General features: G+C 52.4%; 1 protein-coding gene across 1 annotated transcript in view; it reads right to left on the reverse strand.

Annotated features, from left to right (window-relative positions):
- ZBTB2 (zinc finger and BTB domain containing 2) overlaps window positions 1-15,418 on the reverse strand; it is a 28,327-nt gene extending 12,909 nt beyond the window's left edge. The window contains exon 1 of the mRNA XM_058289566.2: window positions 15,199-15,418. The gene's annotated coding sequence lies outside the window, so the exon portion shown is untranslated. The remainder of the gene's footprint in view (window positions 1-15,198) is intronic.
- Between the last annotated feature and the right edge of the window lie 542 nt (window positions 15,419-15,960).

Genomic DNA, 15,960 nt, shown 5'->3' on the forward strand with positions numbered 1-15,960 from the left:
AAACTCCTGATGCATGCCAGCAACTCAGATGGATCTCCAGGGAATTAACGCTGGGTGAAAAAAAGCCAGTCCCAAAAGGTTACATACACATCGAACGATTCAATTTTTATAGCACTCTTTTTTTTTTTTAAAGATTTTTTTATTTCTCTCACCTTCCCCCCTCACCCCGGTTGCCTGTTCTCTGTGTCTATTTGCTGTGTCTTCATCTGCTTCTGTTGTTGTCAGCGGCACGGGAATCTGTGTCTCTTTTTGTCACGTCATCTTGCTGTGTCAGCTCTCTGTGTGTGCGGCGCCATTCCTGGGCAGGCTGCACTTTCTTTCGCGCTGGGCGGCTCTCCTTACGGGGCGCACTCCTGTGCGTGGGGCTCCCCTACACGGGGGACACCCCTGCGTGGCATGGCACTCGTTGAGCGCATCAGCACTGTGCATGGGCCAGCTCCACACGGGTCAAGGAGGCCCGGGGTTTGAACCGTGGACCTCCCATGTGCTAGGCGGACGCCCTAACCACTGGGCCAGGTCCACTGTCTATAGCATCTTGAAATAAAGAAATTAGAGAAGCGGAGAAGAGATTAGTGGTTGCCAGGGATTAAGGGGGAGTAGGAGAGAAAGGGCAATGGGGGGCTCTCGTGGGGATGGAAATGCTGGTCTTCCTTGTGCTGATGTTTATATGCTGGTTGTGATATTCTACTATAATTTTGCAGGATTTTACCACTAGGGAAACTGGTAAAGGCTGCATGGGAGTGCTCTGTATTATTTCTTTTTTTAAAAAAAAGATTTATTTATTTTTTATTTATTTCTCTCCCCGCCGCCCCCATTGTCTGCTCTCTGTGTCCATTCGCTGTGTGTTCTTCTGTGTCCGCTTGGATTCTTGTCAGTATCACCGGGAATCTGTGTCTCTTTTTGTTCCATCATCTTGCTGCGTCAGCTCTCCGTGTGTGTGGTGCCACTCCTGGGCGGGTCACGTTTTCACGCTGGGCGGCTCTCCTTACGGGGCGCACTCTTTGTGCGTGGGGCTCCACTACGTGGGGACACCCCTGCGTGGCAGGGCCCTCCTTGCGCGCATCAGCACCGCCCGTGGGCCAGCTCCACACGGGTCAGGGAGGCCCAGGGTTTGAACTCTGGACCTCCCAGGTGATAGGCGGACACTCTGTTGAGCCAAATCTGCTTCCCTGTATTATTTCTTACAGCTGCACGTGACTCTGCAATTATCTCAAAGTAAAATAATTAGGAAAAAGCCCAGGACACGTTAATTCATATATTTTTTAAAACCTGACAATATACATTAACTTCAGAGTTTGGGAAGCATTATCAATAAGCTTAAAAAAGGACAAGCCCCAGAGTAATTCTTTTAGGCTCCGGTTTTTTTTTTTTTTTTTGGGGAGGGCGCTTTTCTTCCAGATGCCCTTTGACCCTTGCCCATTCCCTCGTTTAGGGAGAAGGGTCTGGTCCTGCTGCATGTGGCCCGGGGAGTCTGGGGATCCGGGGTCCGGGTGTGTTCCCTGTTGCCCGCGCTCCTCGGGTCTCCCCGAGCTCTGTCATCACTGGCGGCCAAGATGGGGGACTACCGCAAGATGTGGAACCCCACGGAGCCCCGCGACTGGGCCCAACAGTACCGCGAACGTTTCATCCCGTTCTCCCCCCAGAGTAATTCTTAACCCACTCCTCCTTCCTGCTCCAAGGATGTTCTTAGTAGATCCAGAAATGAACAAGCGCACCCTACAGCAAACGACAGAGGGGGAATAACGGTTTGGGGGGCTGCTCAGGTCACAGAGCAGGGACCCGGGGTGCCAGAGCTCGTGGCTTTCTACCCAGGGCCACACCTGAGGAGGAGAGATGGGAACGTCGTCCGGTTTCGGGGGCAATGCGGGTAGGAAGGCCGGGGGGCTGAGCCTCGCTTGGTGGGAACACGGACGTGTATGTCAGGAACCGTCCTCACCAGAGAAGCTGCAGCCACCCCGCGCGGGAGGCGGGGGCCCGGGAAGGCCGGGGAGGGGACCAGCTGGCGACAGGGGCCCGGCTCGCCTTGCCTGACGCTTGCCTCCGGCAGCTGGGCGCTGTAGGCACTGCCTTTTCCTCCTCGCTGACCCGCCTTCCCCACGTCCCTCTCCACTGGGACGCGCTTCACCTTGTGCTTTAACCAGACGGCCAGGCAGCTGCGGGCCCCGCCGCCCGCTTTCAGGGCAGCAGCTTCGCTGGTGAGAAGACGGCACTGCTCAGTCCTTGGATAATGATGGGTGCTCGCTACGAACCACTCATTTCCAGATAGTCACTTAACTCTAACTCTGACTGGCTTGAGTTTTTTTAAAAACTTATTCCATCCCCCCTCACCCCCGATGGCTCCCTTGTCTGTTTGCTTGTTGTTTGCGCTCGCTGTCTGCTCGTTGTGTGCTCCCCGTGTCTGCTCCTCTTCTTTAGGAGGCACTGGGAACCGGACCCGGGACCTCCCATGTGGGAGGTGCCACCCAACCGCTTGAGTCACATCTGCTCCTTGTTTGTTGTGTCTCCTCCTTGCGTCGTCTTGTTGTGTCTGCTTGCTGTCTTTAGGAGGCACCGGGAACCGAACCTGGGACCTCCCATGTGAGAGGCGCCCAACTGCTTGAGCCACATCCATTCCCTGGTTTGAGATTTTCAAGGTATCACACACCTTCTTTCCTTTTCTTTTTTTAAAAGATTTATTAATTATTATTTTTTAATTTATTTCTCTCCCCTTCCCGCCCCCAGCCCCCCCATTGTCTGCTCTCTCTGTCCATTCGCTGTATGTTCTTCTGTGACCACTTCTATCCTTATCAGCGGCACTGGGAATCTGTGTTTCTTTTTGTTGTGTTATCTTGCTGCATCAGCTCTCCTTGTGTGTGGCACCATTCCTGGGCAGGCTGCACTTTTTCGCACTGGGCGGCTCTCTTTACGGGGCACACTCCTTGCGTGTGGGGCTCCCCTACATGGGGACACCCCTGCGTGGCACAGCACTCCTTGTGCGCATCAGCACTGCGCATGGGCCAGCTCCACACGGGTCAAGGAGGCCCGGGGTTTGAACTGTGGACCTCCCATGTGGTAGGCGGACGCCTTATCCAGTGGGCCAAGTCCGCTTCCCACCTTATTTCCTAAATGAGAGCACAGGCTCAGCAAGGTAAGGCAGTTAGCCCAAGATTATAGAACCACCAGTGCTGGAAAAGGGACTTATACCCGGATCCATTTGATCTGTCAGAACATACTACTAATATAAAAGTGTGTTTGTTTAAAATGAACAAGATATCTTTATTTTTGCTTCTGCTTTCAGGAATATATCCTTGTTATTAAGAGTCAAAAATATCACAGAAACACAACGTGTGCAAGCTGCGCACCCACCCCCACCCAAACTAGCCTCCCCACCCTGGCCAAGAGGACTTTTCAAGAATCTTGTTGCCAAGATCGTTTTTCTTTCGTTTTGTTTTTGACTTCCTCTGGATTTAACGATGACTAAAGTATATTTTTGTTTGTTGACCACTTATTCCCTCCTAGTGTTTGTGAACTTTGTCCATTTTTCTATGGGGTTGTCTTTTTCTTACTGAACTGTGATACCCTGCGAATATCAGGAAAACGAGTCCTTTGTCAGACAGTAGTGAAATTGTTTCTTTTGATTGTAGATATTTTGACATAACATTTTTACTATTTTAATATCATCTATTAGGATTTTGAGGGTTCGGGGTTTTTAAATTAACAGATGCATAGCATCTCCTTGCATATAGCAAACGTATGGTTCCCTCTCTTTCCATAAGGGGATCAATGTAAGAATTTTATTCAGAACCTAAGAATGAAGCCATGGATAAAAATGCCAACTGTTTCTTTTTTAAGGTGTCTGCTAGGAATTTTAGGGTCTCAGTTTAGGAATATCTCCTGGGTTAGGAAATAAACTCAACGTAAATCATAGAAGGAAGAACTCATACACAGGAGCCTCAGGGAAATGAAGAAACCAGATGATAGGAAGAAAAAGAAATGAGCCACATGCTCAAAATTCATATGGGGAAAAAAAATCACATGGATCAACAAAAACTTTTTTTTTTACAGTGACTGCTTTACTATAAACCAAATACATTGTGTAACACATTGTATGATTAAAAATAAATTTAAATATACCTAGTACATTTGAGAAATGTATGTTTTCATTCAACTTTTTTCTTCTTAAAATTATTTATATTTTCAATTATTAAATGTACAAAATAAAGTACACGAAAAAAGAAAAAGGCAACTTAAAAGTGGTAGAAGGGAAGTGGCTGCGGCCCAACTGATTGGGCTCCCATCTACCATAGGGGAGGTCCAGGGTTTGATTCCCAGGGCCACCTGGTGAAGGCGAGCTGGCCCGAGCAGAGTGGTGGCCCGTGCAGAGTGCTGGCCCACACAGGAGTGCTGGCCCATGTGGAGAGCAAGATGACGCAACAAAAAGAGACACAGAGGAGAGACGATAAGAGGCGCAGCAGACCAGGGAGCTGAGGTGGTGCAAGAGATCGAGTGCCTTTCTCTCACTCCAGAAGGTCCCAGGATCGGTTCCCAGTGCCGCCAAGATTTTTGGCATGTTCAGTATCCTTCTGCATATGATTCGCGTGGCCACATGGCAGAGGAAAAATGGCGAGAGCGGTGTGCAGAGGGCATGACGCGTCCACAGGCGAGAGAGCACATGAGAGCCAAAAACTCTTACTTTGGAGAGCAAGAAACTGCCTTTGTCAGGGAGGAGAGAAGCCGGCCCTCGATGCTTATGCCCGTGAAGCGGCCCAGAGGGGCGGAGCGGGGCACCGGGATGGGGTCCCGGCAGGCACAGGGGCGTGCCGCTGCCCCCAGCGCCCCTTCCTAAGTCAGGCTCTCCGTGGGGCCCCCGTGGGGCTCACCCCAAGGCCACCCAGGGCCGTCCTCCTCCCCCGCTGGGCCATCCCGCCCTGTGGCTGGGGCCCCCTCTGCGCCCCCAGCCCTCTCTGGGGTGGCCTGATGGCCTGACCCCCTTGCACTTGGCTGCCACACAGGAACCCCAAACTCTGCTGAACCCAGGGCCCCCCGCCCCCAGAGCACAATCAGAGCCGGCACCCCTGCTCCTTCAGGACGCCCCCGCACCCACCTCGGCCCAGCCAGAAATCCCGGTCCTTGTCCCTCCCGCGGTCAGTCACCCAGGACCACCACTACCCACCTAACGGCCTCACTGCCCCCGTCCACCTGCTCCCCCTGCCCCTCTCCACCCCACCCCCTCCCGCCTGTCCACCCACCCAAAGGCCCGGATCCTTCCAGGGGCAGACCCGGCCTTAGATCCTAGCATGATCCCCGCCTTCCCTGACGTCACCCCCTGGGTCCCGCACCACCAGCCCGTGTCACTACGGCGCGCTCGGGAAACCGATGGCTCCAGACTCGGGGATGTCACCGACCCGCTGAAAACCGGCCACCCAACCACTGAACCGGGGACAGAGCTGCTCCCTCTCTGGAACATGCTATATTCCCACAGTCCCTGGGGGCAGGGGTAGGAATGGGGGCTTTTAAAACAACAAACGGGTGAAAGGACAATCCTTCCAGACCGAGGACAGCCGGTATTTTATTCAATGCAAGGAAAAAAGAAGTTCTCTCTAGTGCAAAAAAAATGACAGGCTACAATTCTGCTTTAGTTGTTGTCAAGTGTTTTCTTAAAAAAAAATTTTTTTAAAGATTTATTTTATTTATTTCTCCCCTCCCCCAGCCCTCACCCCAGTCCCAGTTGTCTGTTCTGTGTCCATTTGCTGCGTGTTCTTCTTTTTGTCCACTTCTGCTGTTGTCAGTGGCACGGGAATCTGTGTTTCTTTTTGTTGTGTCATCTTGCTGTGTCAGCTCTCCGTGTGGGCAGCGCCACTCCTGGGCAGGCTGCGCTTTCTTTCGCGCTTGGCGGCTCTCCTTACGGGGCGCACTCCTTGAGCGTGGGGCTCCCCTACGCGGGGGACACCCCTGCGTGGCAGGGCACTCCTTGTGCGCACCAGCGCTGCGCATGGGCCAGCTCCACACGGGTCAAAGAGGCCCGGGGTTTGAACCGTAGACCTCCCATGTGGTAGACGGACGCCCTAACCACTGGGCCAAGTCCGCTTCCCTGTCAAGTGCTGTCTTGACCCAAGACTGCCAGGTCCATGTCCAAGGTCTGAGATCCCAGAGGTCCATGTCCAAGGTCTGAGATCCCAGAATGCCAAAGATCGATGCATGCGGATGAAAATGAGACGCGATGATGTGATTTCATGCGCTCTGGAAGTCCTGGAGGAGCTCGATGAGCTGGGGACGGGCAGCCTCCCCTGCCCGGCGGTCCTGAAGGCAGCAGGCGCTGGCCATCACCTGACGCCAAACTCCCCGGGCAGGGACTTTCCTCTGGAGCCGAGCAGCCCAGGGACTCGACCTCTGCGCTGTGCCAGGAGGGCAAGCTGCAGACACGGGCCTGGGACCCCCGGCCCCGAATGCTCTCCCTCCCGGCCCCCCTGCTCAACTGCCAACCTCCCTGACGGGCAGGAGAGGACGCTCTCAGGGCCTCTGCTGCCAGCTACTCCAGGCTGCCAGATGCTTCCTGAGGGCAGCCGTTAGCCTCCCCACCCCGTACGCTGTACCCTGTGCATTTGCTTCCTGGACATGTCTAGCGTTCAGCAGCATCCGTGGAGAAGTTACACGCGCTTGGAGGAGAGGAGGGTTGAGCTCCCGCCTCGCTGGGGGATGGTGGGCAGTGCATGCTCCAGGGCCCGGGTCCCCATCTCCGAATTAGGATGAAGGGGTGACTGCAAATGCTTTCGAAAGCCCTTTTAAAAGTTCAATTTCCGTTCATCCTACCGTGAGCTGGAGAAGTCGATGTTGGAGAAGAATTTTTCAATTTTAATGTGTTAACCTCATTTCTTCATATTAATGATTCTTAACAATGCTTTATAGTGTCCACTCATCTTTTCCCAGACCTTAATCCTCGACAATACCACAGCATGCCTGTATCTTCTATTTCATCACTATATTAAGTGGTAACCACGGCATTCGTAGTAAATGATTCCTTGTTACGGACCAAGGAAAAAGATGAAGCTCTGTATACAGCAGGTGGTTGAATCCATCAGTGACCCTCTTTCCAGATGAAGAAATTCAGGCTGAGAGAAGTTAAGGACACGCCAAGCTGGCTTGGAAGGGGCAGCTGGGGGCAGCAGGCATGTACTTGGCAGATACGGGATCTAGAGCCAGCATTCTGAGGGTCCGGCACGGGGCATTCGGGTCCCCCCAGAAAGCAACCAAGCAAGCCTGCAAATTCATAGCAGTCAGCTCTGATGAGAGTTATCAAAGGAAAAATAAGGACCTACGAGATCATAAAACAGGGGGAACCGGTCTGATTGGGGGTGGGGGCGGGTCGGGGAAGGCTTTTGCGAGGAAATGCCAGTCCAGCAGATATCTGAAGGACAAGAATTGTCCACTGGGCAAAGGTGGAGAAACAGTAGCCGGGCTGAGGGACGGCACGTGCTAAGGCCCCGAGATGGGGGGAAGCAAGATGCAAGCGGGGGAGTGAAAGAAGCCGATGTGGCTAAAGCACAAAGGGCCAGGGAAGAAAGAGGGAAGAATGAGGCAAGACAAGGTTGGAGGCTCAGGGCAGGTTAAGGGTTTCGGTGCAAATCTTAAGGGTAATGGGGAAGGAAGAGGACTTGGCCCAGTGGTTAGGGCATCCATCTACCACATGGGAGGTCCGCGGTTCAAACCCCGGGCCTCCTTGACCCGTGTGGAGCTGGCCCATGCGCAGTGCTGATGCGCGCAGGGAGTGCCCTGCCACGCAGGGGTGTCCCCCGCATAGGGGAGCCCCACGCGCAAGGAGTGCGCCCCGTAAGGAGAGCCGCCCAGCGCGAAAGAAAGTGCAGCCTGCCCAGGAATGGTGCCGCACACACGGAGAGCTGACACAGCAAGATGACGCAACAAAAAGAAACACAGATTCCTGTGCCGCTGACAACAGAAGCGGACAAAGAACAACATGCAGCCAAAAGACACAGAGAACAGACAACTGGGGCGAAGGGGAGAGAAATAAAAAAATAAATAAATCTTAACCAAAAAAAAAAAAAGAAACACAGATTCCCGGTGCTGCTGATAAGGATGCAAGCGGTCACAGAAGAACACACAGAGAATGGACACAGACAGCAGACTAATGGGGGGGGGAATAAATAAAAAATAAATCTAAAAAAAAACTAAATAAAGGGTAATGGGGAGCCACTGCAGGGGGTTTTGAGCAGGGGGTAATGATCAGCTCTCTGCGATGCAGAGAGCACCTGATGGCATGATGTGTGACGGCAGAACTAACCAACTGGGGGGCAGGGGCCGCCGGTGAGAAGGCAGCGGTGGTCCAGAAGAGAGGCTGGACTGGGTGGTGGTGATTTTTAAGACGGAGGAAACGGTCAGGATTGGGAAGATACTTAAGATACAGGTGGGTCAGATAGAGGAGGGTGAGGGGTCAAGGTGTCCACAGTGACACCTGGACTTCTAACCTGCGTAAGTGGCCAGATCTTGGGGCTCCTCACCGGGAGAAGGAACGCAGGACAAAGATGCAGTTTTGTGGGGAAGATCGTGATTTGAGGGGTTGGCATGTTGGGTTTGAGGCACTTTTGAGGCATCCATCTAGAGATGGAGGGTAAGGACATGTTGGCTGTACAGGCCTGGTGCTCAGGAGAAGTCTTGGCTGGTGATTTCTGTTGTTTGAGGCTTCGGAAGTCAGGTAGGTTTATCTCCTTCCAGAAGCCACACCCTTGAGCCACTAAACTCTGGGGTTAGGGGGTCAAAATGTAAAGGGGGGAACAAATGTGGCTCAAGCAGTTGAGCACCTGCCTCCCACATGGGAGGTCCTGGGTTTGGTTCCCAGTATCTCCTAAAGACAGACAAATAATGAGCAGACAATGAGCAAAAACAACAAGCAAAAAAGCAATGAGCAGACAATGAGCAAAAACAAACAAGCAGGGAATGGATGTAGCTTGAGCAGTTGAGTGCCCACCTCCCACATGGGACATCCCAGATTCCAGTGCCTGCTAAAAGAAAAAACAGACAATGAGGAGACAATGAGTGCCAACAACAAGCAAAAACAACAAGCAAACAGACAAAGGAGCTATCTCGGGGGGTAAAAAATACTGTAAAGAAACAGAAGTCAGGGTCTGAAGCCTGGTCTTCTAAGTCTAAATTTTATGCTCTTTCCATGTTATTACTTTGCTTTATGGATGACTGTGGAAAATTATCCTAGTGAAAGATGGAGTACAATCAGACATGAAACAGAAGACCTTTATAAAAACCCCAACCATTTAACAATGTCAATGGAACTTAAAAAAAAAACCCAATAACAACATCATTTGTCTTTCCTAAACCAGAATAGTGGGAAGTGGATTTGGCTCAATGGATAGGGTATCTGCCTACCACATGGGAGGTCCAAGGTTCAAACCCAGGGCCTCCTGACCCATGTGATGAGCTGGCCCACGCACAGTGCTGAGGCATGCAAGGAGTGCCGTGCCACGCAGGGGTGTCCCCTGCGTAGGGGAGCCCCACGGGCAAGGAGTGTGTCCCGTAAGTGCAGCCTGCCCAGGAGTGGTGCTGCACACACAGAGAGCTGACACAACAAGATGATGTAATGAAAAGAGACACAGATACTGGGTGCCACTGACAAGAATATAAGTGGACACAGAGAGCAGACAATGGGGGGGGGGTGGATAGAAAGGGGAGAGAAATAAATAAAAAATAAATCTTGAAAACAACAACAACAAAAAGCCAGAATAGTGAGCAGAGAGGAACTGAAGAAAAGTCGAGAAGGAGAAGGGAGGTAGTCCTTAAAAGTGGGTTTTTAAGGAAAGCCTTCTTTATATGTAGATGTGTACAGGTTTTTTAAAGAAGTAAATTCAGATAGTGTCAAGACATCCATTTTGGGATAATTAAGACACACTTTGCAAATCCTACTTCAGATGACTTAGTGCTTTCCTGTTATCCTCACCATTGTTTCCCACAGTGAGGCTGGCCTGTTTGTCAAGTGCTCTTGGCTTCCATCACGAAGCTTCTTTCTTTCTAAGCACACTGGGCTGTGCTTTTTTTTTGGAGGTACTGGAGATGGAAGCCAGGACCTTGTACATGAGAAGCAGGGGCTCAGCCACTGAATGACGCCCGCTCCCTGTCGGGCAGTTCTTTTGTTTTTTTTAGGTACCGGGGATGGAACCTGGGACCTCGGATGTGGGAAGCCAGCACACAACCACTGAGCCACACCAGTGTCTCTGAGTTGGTTTCTAAGTTTGTTCTGCTTTTTTCAGGAGGCACCAGGACCTGAACCCGGGACCTCAGCTGAGGAAGGCAGGCACTCAACCGCGTGCATCACAGCCACTCCCTGGGCGGCTCTTTAAGTGCCTCCCTCATGCTCCGGGAGGTGCATGACAGAGTCACGTGACATTTTGACCAAACCAAGTTCCTTCTTCACACAAGGACAGGAGACCAAACCGGTATGTGGGACTGGATGATTCACTTTTGAAAGATAACAGCTCTTCTAAGACATTAAATACCACTTAGACTACCCATTTCAGGGGCACTAAAAGGGCCCTCGGAAGTCCTAGATATTATTTAAGTGAAGCATAAATGAATATTGTAATGCATGGGCCATGCCAGTAACAGAAAAAGCACTACCCATAAGTAAGATTGATCTTTTCAAGTCCTTTAGACCACTTACCAGGATGAAAAACGTTTTTTTCAATTAGTAGTATTAATAATTAATATTTGTGGGCCCATGAAGGAAATCAGAACGATTCTGGCCATTTGAATGTTAACATATTTAAAGACGGGATTTCAAAGCTACGATGCACCTTCTTTGCTGTTGTGACAGACTGGTTTATTTTTCTTAAAATTTCTTTAGTCAACTCTCCTCGATAGTAATGAGAAAAAGAAGGGGCATAAACTAGCCATTAGCATTTATTTTGACTCTGGAAAGCATTGCATTTGCAAAAGATTTATCTTTCAAATTATATTTGTTTAGGTTACTACTAGAATTAGTTTTTAATTTCTGAGCATAAGCTCAGGTCAGAAGGAGGTAGTTCAGGGGCACTTTAGGTGTCTAGTACAAGGAGATCAGAAATGCTTATCTAATAAAGAGGTGATATTAAAGTGATAATTCTAAAGACATTGTTATAATCACAATGTAAAAAACCTACAGATGGTCACACACAGCAAAATTTAAAACCTAATTAATTTCTATTATCCCACCACAGTAGAGATTGCCTTCCTTTTTTATAAACTGTAGAATTAGTAAAATTATTCTGAGGAAAATTTAATCTACAGGTATAGCTCAGTGTATGCCAGAAATGAGCTCCAAATGGTTTTAGCTCAAAGTCTTAATTGAAGAATATATTTCAATATTCTAGGGCTGGGATTTTTCAAACTTTTTGTTTTCAGGACCCCTTCACACTCTTAAAAATTTAGGACACCAGAGTTTTTGTTTAGATGGATTGTGTATCTATTGATATTTACCATATTAAAAATTAAACCTGAGTAATTTAGAAAATATATATTTACATAACAATAAATACATCACACGTTAACATGAATAGCACATTTTTAATAAAAAATATTTTCCAAAACAAGACTAGTGGGAAGTGGCAGTTTTTCATATTTTTGCAAATCTCTTTAAGAGAAGACAACTGGATTTCGCGTGTACTTTGCATGTTTTGGTTGTGTATTGGAGAAAATCCAGCCTCGCCCACGTATATAGTTGGAAAGGGGAGGAGTATTTTAATAACCTTTTCTGATAATTGTGGATATTCATCTTTTACACCACACCAAAACTCAACAAAGTGGTAGTCCCTTAAAGCTTAGTGGTGAGATTGGAATTCTATCAGTGAATGGACTTTTTCTACTTTATTACAAAAACAATTGACTGGTCTACCTTGCGTTTTGAAGGGGTCCTTCACCTATGATTTTGAAACATCATCCGTTGACCATTTGGAAAAAACAGGCTGAGTTATGTGGACCCTCACAAGGATGATGCATTTTGTCAACACGGTGAAAAAGACAAATAACATCTAAGAATTACTCTGAAGCTAGTTCGACCTCGTGGAACCTCGAAAGGGTCTATAGACTATATTTGAGAGCCCCTGTGCTGGGCAGGGCACCTCAGCGTCGCTGTGGGGACTCAGAATCTAAACGACTAGGTCTGGGGGGAGAACAAGCAGGGACTTTGAAATCATTCTCAAGTGATTCTGATGCTTATCCTCACATGGTGAAAACAGGGGGTACATGCTATTTAGAGGAACTATACACTAAAACTCTTGTAATGGGAGAAAGTGGTTGGTAAGCCGCATGTGCTTTACAGTTCCTACCTTTATACATCAAACGCTGTTGTATCAAAGTTATATGATGCATACCCCTTGCATGTGACCTGGGGTTTATGTGTTTGAGCTTAAATACTAGCCTCTAGCTTGGCTCTGTACCATAAAAAAAAGTCCTGAATGTCTTAGACTCCCACTCCTGCTGAGTGTTCTATGACTACTGACTCCATGGTTTGGTGGCATTTCAGCAAATGAAAATGGTGAAGCTTATTTCCTATCAATTCAAAGTATTTTTTACCTAACAGCTTCAATTATTAATAAAAACTAGAATCTCCTTGATCGTAAAAAAAAAAAGTTTGTAAAAATGCTCTCGATCTGATGCTTAAAATATTTACAATTCTTTTTTCAGGAAAATGAAAATTTTCAATTCCCTTTAGGTTTTAGGGTCATAATTGGAGCTCCCCAGAGCAGGAGAAGTGATAATGTCCTTTTGCCAGGTGCGTTTTGAAATTTACGGGGGAACCTCCAGTGGCTCAGTAGCTCTTCCTCCCTTCCTTTAGGGTGACAGTCTGGTGTCACAAACTTGTCCGGCTTCTCAAAGTTACTGCAGGGAAAATGAGTGGGTTTAGAGAGGAAGAGATGGCAGGAGGCTTCCCAGCTCCAGGGGAGGCGGATCCCCAGCCAGTGCCACATATCAGACACCTTAGAGGTTTCCTTTGCTTTCTACCTCTATTTTGGTATTCTGAAAACTGGGGAAAGCACACCCCTTTACTCAAGCACATGCAGAGGGTACCTCAAACCACAGGAGTCAAGGTGTATCTTCTTAGAGGGCCAGGGTAAATACAATTTTATATTATTTTATACAGTTTGCATACTAAATAGGTACACATTTTGGAGCACAGTGCCAAATGCACATGAATTCTTAAGAAAGAAACTGCTAGAGTGGCAGCTTTTATTCTACCACCTAAAATATGCCGAGCGCTTGTTCTCCTCTCCTGTTGGGACTACACAGGCTAGCAAAGCCGTGGAGCACGGATCTCTTTACACCTTTGAAGAGCTTTAAAACTGGCACATGAGCACTTGGCCTGTACAGCCAAGTTTTACCTGCGGTTTACATGCCACCCATTAATAGGCTCCTCCACTGGTGGCTATTGGCGGCGCTGAATACACATTGTCCATTGGCAGATCATTTCTTGTCCTTTCCGACAAGTAAGAAGACCATTCTGTTGGCCAGAAGACAAAACTTACCCAAACCCTAAGTTTAATTAAACGAGAAATGCACCATTGGAAGGAATTTAATATTCACGGTAACGTTTTCATTTTTTGCACATCAGGAAAGTCCTTGCCTGTTTCTAAACTGATTCCAGCCCAGAAGGCACGCGCGCACACTGCTACCTGCACATCTGATCTACTGTTGAGCCTGACCTTTCCTTTTATTTTCTGACGGATCAAAATCGAAAATCCTAGCTCATCTACAGAAAATGGTAATACCGCAGATATATGTTTATGTAGTATAAAGTGACTTTCTTAAAAAAAAAAAAAATCTCCTTTTAGCCATTGGAAAACAGCCTGCGTACATCCCACGGAGGTTATTCAGAATGCAAAACAAAATTCACTTCACGTCTCGGTTTGTGATCTAGCCGAAAAAGGCCTTCGTCCCGCTTTTCTAGTCCAGCCTCTGGCCAAGAGGCACGGTCTGTACTCGAAGGGCCGGGCGGGGGTGCCGGTAATCCCTGACCCCCTGGAGGGGGTGACCCGGGAGCCCCGTACTGCTGGCCTGCTCCGGGATGGCTGGAACAACTAACCGGCAGTGAGGAAAGGATCGAATCGACACGAACCGGCCGGTACCCGGGGGGCTTTCCCCGGGGCTACCTCCCCGCGGCGGCCCCCGCGTCCCTCCTCAGCGGCCCGGTCCACTGACCACCCGCAGGCCGGTGCGCGCAGCTCCCTGCGGGCTCGCCTCAAAATTCCGGGTCTGGGGGCAGCGACCTCCGCCCGAGCCCGCAGGACAGCCTGGCGGGGGACGAGCGCGCTGGGCCGCGGCGGGGACCGGGAGGCCCCCCGGCCCGCCGCGAAGTGAGGGGGCGCGGCGGGGAAGAGGAGCCCGGCCCCGGGAGGGAGCGCGCGCGGCTGCGGCGGCGGGCGGGGCCCCAGGGCGCGCGCGCGCCCGCCTCGGCCCCGCGGCGCCCGGCACAATGGCGACGCCCACGCCGAGCGCGACGCGCCGGCGCCGGGCGCGGGAGGTGGGCGGAGGGAGGGGGAGGGGGGGGGGCCGGGCGAGCGCGCGCGAGAGCCGCAGACAGCGCGAGAGCCGCGCGGCCGGAAGCGCGCGTGCGCGCCCCCGCCCGCGCGGGGAGGCGGAGCCGCGTGCGGAGCGGCAGCAGCTGGGGGAGCCGCGGCCGCTGGGAGAAGCGCCAGAGAGGCCGGGCCTGCTCCGGTCCGACCGGGCCCGCCCCTCCCCCCCGCCCCTCCCCCAGCCCACTTCCGCCGCCCGCGGCCCGGCGCCCGGGCGGCGGCGGCGACGGGCCGCCGGAGGAGTACGCACCTGACGGGCCCGCCTCGCGGCCCCAGCGCGGGACGCTCGCCGGCCGCCGCCGACCGGACGCCTTCGCGGTGGCGGCGGGAAGGGAGGGACCGGCGGCGGGGAACGGACGCGGTCGCCCCCTCCCTCCTCCTCCTCCTCCGCCCCCCCCCCCCCGCCCCGGCCGCCGCCCGCCCTCTCGGCTTCCGTCCCCTCCCTCCGCCAGGCCCCGGATGGAGCCGCCGCCGCCGGCCCCGGGGATGGCTTTGTGGGGCGGCCAGGCCCCCGCGGGCCTCCCCCGCCGGCCCGGAGCCCGGTCGGGCCGCCCGCGGCTTTGTCGCCGGCGCCGCCGCGGGGCCCGCGCCCCCGTGCGCCCGGGCCGGGGGCGGCACGTGGGCCCGGCCGGGGGCGGAGCGGCGCGCTTACCTGTCGCCGGTGGCGCGCGGAGGGGCGCCGGGGCGGCCTGCCGAGCTCCCTCCCGCCGCCGCCCCTGCCGCTCGCTGCTGCTGCTGCTGCTGCCGCCGCGGTCGGTGTCTCCGGCGCGGCGGCGGCGGCGGCGGCGGGGCTTTTCCTGTCCGGTTACGTTAAGGTCACATGACCGAGAGAGCGGAGCGACTAGTGCAAAGAGGCTGCGAGCGGCTCCCGCCGGAGGGTGGGGGGGGGGGAGGCGGCGAGAGCGCCGCGGCGGCAGGCGCCCCCCCGCCCCCCGCGGCCTCCCCTCCCCCGCCGCCTCCGCCTCCTGCTGCGCCGCCGCCGCCGCCGCCGCCGCCCGCAGCGCGCGCCGAGCTGCCGCTCCCTCCCAGGCGCGCCTCGGCCCCAGCCAAACTTCTGCAAACCATGTGCAGCCGAGGCGAGGAAACTTCCTCCAGCGCTCGGGGCTGGCGGCTTGACTCACAGGCCTCTTGTTTACCGAAAAGCGTTTAGGTGGGACCCCTCCCGGGGATGCCCGGCGCAGGATGCCCGGCTCCCCGTGCAGGCTCCTCCGGGCTGACCTCTCGCGGCCTTTGTCCCTTTGGCTCTGCGTCTTCGCCTGGGTTGTAAGCCTTAAGACCTTGCACCTCGAGTGGAGTGTAGATAACTGTAAATCCCCACTGCCTGTCTGTCACCACAGGTAATCGAAAGTCGTACTGGAGCAGAAATGCCCCCGTGTGCCGTGTAGACAGGCCTGGAGATTCGTCCCCACGGCCG

The sequence above is a fragment of the Dasypus novemcinctus genome, chromosome 28, assembly GCF_030445035.2.
Source record: "Dasypus novemcinctus isolate mDasNov1 chromosome 28, mDasNov1.1.hap2, whole genome shotgun sequence".
Taxonomy (NCBI): Eukaryota; Metazoa; Chordata; class Mammalia; order Cingulata; family Dasypodidae; genus Dasypus; species Dasypus novemcinctus.